Genomic DNA, 6,000 nt, shown 5'->3' with positions numbered 1-6,000 from the left:
AAACACTCTAAAGCTTCTAAAACCGTTGGAATTATGTCTGCAAGTATAGCAGAACTCACAGGGCAGACATTCTTCCAAACTAGTTTTTGTGGTCATGAAAGTTGGAGCAACTTTGACGTCATCGCCCCCACCCTTCCCAACCAGTTATGAATCTGGGGAGACTTTCTATGTCTTCCACTAGATGTCCTCATTCAGTAGAGCTTTTAATCGTTCAAATTCCGCGAGAATTGGCCCTATGGGAGTGAAATTAGTGTGTGCCATGAGAAAATATGTTGTGCGTTGGGGCGCGAATTGGTCCCTATTTACAAATTCAAACCTAACAGTCCAAAAACTAAACAAATCATAATCTTTGCTCAGAATAGAGCTTGCAAAAAACAAAAAAAGGCTGACAATCGGTCATTCCTTTGTTCCAGCACTCCTGGGAAGAGCTAACGATGACCGGTTGAATTGAAATTTGTTTTGTGTGTTTAAAACATCATAAAGCTTGCTTCTGCACTTAGTTTGACCTGTTTAGTCGACATATAATATGTAATTTTGAAGTTTTGATGCGCAACTTTTCCGGACCAGAGGACATTTTGGGTGCATTTCAGCTGATGTTATTAGCAGTAGCTAATACAAAGACGCAAGACTTGAAACCAAACGATGAATTGGGTAAGTATGAACCTTTCCAGAACATTATGAACGAAGACCATCGAAGGTAAGGGAATATTTATGCTGAAATCTGTGTTTCTGTTGACTCCAACATTACGGAGAAATGTAGCTTATATCTGAGCGCCGTCTCAGAATATTGAATAGTGTGCGATTTCTGTAACGTTAAAAATAAATGTAACAAAGCGATTGCATAAAGAAGCAGTGTATCTTTCTAACTATATGTAAAACATGTATATTTAGTCAAAGTTTATGATGTCTATTTACGTTATCTTGCCGCGCTACCTAGATTTCCTGCGGACATTTTTGAGTATTTTCTGAACATGAATTCAATGTAAATGGACATTTATGGATATAAATGGCATATTATTGAGAAAAAAAAATGTACTATGTAACATGTCCTATTACTGTCATCTGATGAAGATTTTTAAAAGGTTAGTGAATTATTTATTTTATAATCCTGCGTTTGTTGATTGCATGTTTTGGCTATTCAAATGAGCTGTGTCTGGTGGTGGTTTGACATATATATGTGCTATGTTTTCGCCGTAAAACATTTTAGAAATCTGACTTGCTGGCTAGATGAACAAGGTGTTTATCTTTCATTTGAGCTATTGGACTTGTTAATGTGTGGAGGTTAAATATTTCGAAGAATATTTTTGCGTTCCATACGCCACCGTTCCAGCTGAACGTGGGAGGGTAGGTTCCCAGCTGGGAACCAAGATCGCTAACAGGATAAGTGTTTCCAGTTTCAGAGATTTTTGTAGTTCGTTCCAGTCATTGGCAGCAGAGAACTGGAAGGAGAGGCGGACAAAGAAATAATTGGTTTTGGGGGTGACCGGAGAGATATACCTGCTGGAGCGCGTGCTACAGGTGGGTGATGCTATGGTGACCAGCGAGCTGAGATAAGGGGGGACTTTACCTAGCAGGGTCTTGTAGATAACCTGGAGCCAGTGGGTTTGGCGACGAGTATGAAGCGAGGGCCAGCCAACGAGAGCGTACAGGTCAGGTCGCAGTGGTGGGTAGTATATGGGGCTTTGATGACAAAACGGATGGCACTGTGATAGACTGCATCCAATTTATTGAGTAGGGTATTGGAGGCTATTTTGTAAATTACATCGCCGAAGTCGAGGATTGTTAGGATGGTCAGTTTTACAAGGGTATGTTTGGCAGCATGAGTGTAGGATTCCTTGTTGCGAAATAGGAAGGCAATTCTAGATTTAACTTTGGATTGGAGATGTTTGATGTGAGCCTGGAAGGAGAGTTTACGGTCTAACCAGACACCTAGGTATTTGTAGATGTCAATGTATTCTAAGTCAGAACCATCCAGAGTAGTGATGTTGGACAGGCGGGCAGGTGCAGGCAGCGATCGGTTGAAGAGCATGCATTTAGTTTTACTTGTATTTAAGAGCAATTGGAGGCCACGGAAGGAGAGTTGTATGGCATTGAAGCATGCCTGGAGGGTTGTTAACACAGTGTCCAAAGAAGGGCCAGAAGTATACAGAATGGTGTCGTCTGCGTAGAGGTGGATCAGAGACTCACCAGCAGCAAGAGCGACATCATTGATGTATACAGAGAAGAGAGCCGCTCCAAGAATTGAACCCTGTGGCACCCCCATAGAGCCTGCCAGAGGTCCAGACAACAGACCCTCAGATTTGACACACTGAACTCTATCAGAGAAATAGTTGGTGAACCAGGCGAGGCAATCATTTGAGAAACCAAGGCTGTCGAGTCTGCCGATGAGGATGTGGTGATTGACAGAGTCAAAAGCCTTGGCCAGATCAATTAATACGGCTGCACAGTAATGTTTCTTATCGATGGCGGTTAAGATATCGTTTAGGACCTTGAGCGTGGCTGAGGTGCACCCATGACCAGCTCTGAAACCAGATTGCATAGCAGAGAGGGTATGGTGAGATTCGAAATGGTCGATAATCTGTTTGTTGACTTGGCTTTCGAAGACCTTAGAAAGGCAGGGTAGAATAGATATAGGTCTGTAGAAGTTTGGGTCAAGAGTGCCTCCCCCCTTTGAAGAGGGGGATGACCGCAGCTGCTTTCCAATCTTTGGGAATCTCAGACGGCACGAAAGAGAGATTGAATTATTGGTAACACACAGTGATGTTCTCTGTCTCCTCCCACCCTGATAAACTGCCAGTAATTTGAGTTTCCAGGCATTGCGTCCGGCTATGTCCAGCACTCTGACTCAGTCGAGTGTCAGTTGCGCAGATGCGACTTGTCAGACATGTTCTACCCACAATGCACTCCACCACTCTCTGCCGTCCGCCTCGCCAAACCCCTGGGACGGCACAGAGACATTGACAGCCATGGTACCTTCCATCTCTCTCTCCCTCTCTCTCTCTATTTATTTATTTATCTCTCTGCCTCTCTCACTCTCGTTCTCTCTCTCTCTAACCATCTCTTTCTCCATCTATCCACTCTGTCTCCGTCTCTTTCTGTCTCTCATCCCTTTCCCTGTCCTACAATCCATTCTAAACATCAGAACTATGTCAATGATGAGGAATATCTCATGTTGACCACCGCTGGTCCTCTGAGTCTCAACCTTCTCTAATGGACATGGAACTCAGAATATGATGCTTTTTCCTTGTTATTTCAAGGTTGAACTTTTTTCATTATCAAGGTCAATTTCTGCACATATAGTAGGTTTTGAGATGTATATATTCATGCTACAAAGGAAATAATTTAGGCCAGAGATGTCAGTTTCTATTGGATGTGTCTCAATCCACCGCATCCACCGATGTTGCGTTTCCAATTCTGAGGTGAAAGGTGACAGAGCTAGAGAGGGGTTTGACAGACCAGGAGATGTCCCATCTGAGGTGAAAGGTGACAGAGCTAGAGAGGGGTTTGACAGACCAGGAGACGTCCCATCTGAGGTGAAAGGTGACAGAGCTAGAGAGGGGTTTGACAGACCAGGAGACGTCCCATCTGAGGTGAAAGGTGACAGAGCTAGAGAGGGGTTTGACAGACCCCTAAAACTTACAGCTGCAGGAGGATGTCTGCTCGCTGGCCCCTGGTCATCTTCCATAACTTAATTGATGTGTCCTCATACAATGCCTTTGTGATATGGAACAAGATCAACCCTACCTGGATGCCTGATAAGTGGAACAAGAGGAAGGTGTTCCGGGAGCAGCTAGGAAAGGCTCTTGTAATCCCACACATTCAAAGAAGGGAGCGCCTCCACCACACAGCAGCCTCTGTGAAAGTTGTTCAGGGGGCTGAATCTTGTCCTGAGCCACCTGAGGCTGCAGCTGGGGCAGACAAGAGGAGGAGATGCCTATTCCGCCCCCAAAGAAGGACTGTAAAACTAATACTATGTGCTGCACATGTGAGAAAAATGGGAGAAGACTAGTGTTTTGTAGTTGAATTCCTCATTGTACAGTATATAAGAATATGTCACTATGTTGCCAAACATTTCAAGACTGTTATTGTTTCCCTTCAATAAAATGCATTCAAAACTATTTTCTGCTACTTTCTTAGACTATACAAGTGCTATCTCTTGCTAAATGCTAACATGTATGTTTACACCTATGCAGTACCTAGAGCAGTACTAATAATAATAACAAACCTCTGCTTTAGTAAAGAAAACATTGATGACAGGTGTGTTGTACTAAAAATATGTGGTATCCACTGATTAAATGCAGTCTTTCTGCATTGTGACGAGGTAAAACCCAGATATTCACAAAGTTTGGTGATGAATGACAGGTTGTTTCTTCATGCAAAATAGATTTGGGGTTTAAAATTCAATGAATCTATATAATTTTAGGGGTTTAGTGAAGGCAGGTCATTTTTGACCCTTAGGACAAGGGGAGTATACACAATGTTAAGACTACACAAGGGTTAAAACCACTTCATATAGCTTAGTAGAACCCTCCCCTCCTCCCCTGGCTTAGAATTTTAATGCAAAGAAACTGAGGTATGAAAAAATAGCAAATGTTTCCTGATCTTTCTTATATCTCTCAGATACCGGACAGACACTTCAGAACAAACGTCCTTTAGACATTTCGGGTGGGACTAGCTGTTCCATGAAGTGAATCTGTTTTTAAATGTGTTTGTGTGGGCTGGTAGTAGTAAGGCCAAACATTGTTTTTTCATCAAATACTTTTAAAATATATTTTGGGGTATATTTCAAACAGTCTTAAAATTCTAAATTAAATAGGGTTACCTTCTCTTTCTAGCATGGATATGGTTCCTCCAGCCTCAAGAGTGTCAAAATGTCCTGTGATGTTGTTGTGTTTTATTTCATCCAATCAGATGCATCCTTCCTGCAGTGTCACGCTTGATTGGTTCGGATCAATTACTGTTAATTAGAACTGTAAGGGAAACTGTCAAAATGGAGATGAGCTGTGCCATGTTGCATCTCCCGACTCAGGTGGTTCACAGATGTGATGTGTAGCCTACAGTCCACACAGAGAGAAGAGAGAGAGAGATTGGGGCTGGAGCTATAGAACATAGCGATAATGCTAAATCACAGAGAGAGAGAGGTAGAGAGAGAGAGCTAGATGGAGAAAGCTTGGTACTTCTATCACCAACCAAAGAAGGTCTTCAACAGAACATTAATATTCTAGAGCAATATTGCCATAATTGGGTCCTGGCAGTAAATCGGGAAACTTTAATATGGCAGTGAATGCACTCAAAGAAAAAGCCGCAGAGCAATGTATGCAACACAAAATAAATGATTCAAAATCAACATCCCAATTAGAATTTGGACTAAAATATTTGACATTGTAATCCTACCAATAGCTCTTTATGGAAGTGAGGTTTGGGGGCCACTCAATAAACTGGATTTTAAAATGTGGGACAAACATCCAATTGAAGCCCTACATGCAGAATTCTGTCGGAAAATTCAGAGAAGTTCAGAGAAATACACCAACCAATGCATGTAGGGCAGAATTGGGCTGTTTTCCAGTAATAATGAAAATACAGAAAATATCATTAAAAATAAATTCAAGTCCAAATTCAAGTCTGCAATTCAAAGCACTTCAAACCCAAGAGCTGAGCCCAGAAATGAGCCCTCTCAGTCAGCTGGTGTTGGACCTCACCAACCAAGCTGACACCAGAACTGCTTCAAAAGAAAGAATTACAATAAGCAAAATAATGAACCAATCAAAGGAATCATATTTACAACATTGGAAAAAAGCAGACTAAATTGCTATCTGACCCTAAACAGAGAATATGAATTGGCTGATTATCTCTACTCTGTCAGAGATACGAAGCAGAGACAGATCCTTACCAAGTACAGGCTGAGTGACCACCGATTGGCAATAGAAACCGGCAGACATAAAAAGACATGGCTACCCAAAGAGGAGCGTGTATGTGGTCACTGCATGACAGGGGAGGTAG

Source organism: Oncorhynchus clarkii, chromosome 31 (genome assembly GCF_045791955.1).
Source record: "Oncorhynchus clarkii lewisi isolate Uvic-CL-2024 chromosome 31, UVic_Ocla_1.0, whole genome shotgun sequence".
Taxonomy (NCBI): Eukaryota; Metazoa; Chordata; class Actinopteri; order Salmoniformes; family Salmonidae; genus Oncorhynchus; species Oncorhynchus clarkii.
This window is presented reverse-complemented; position numbering follows the sequence as displayed.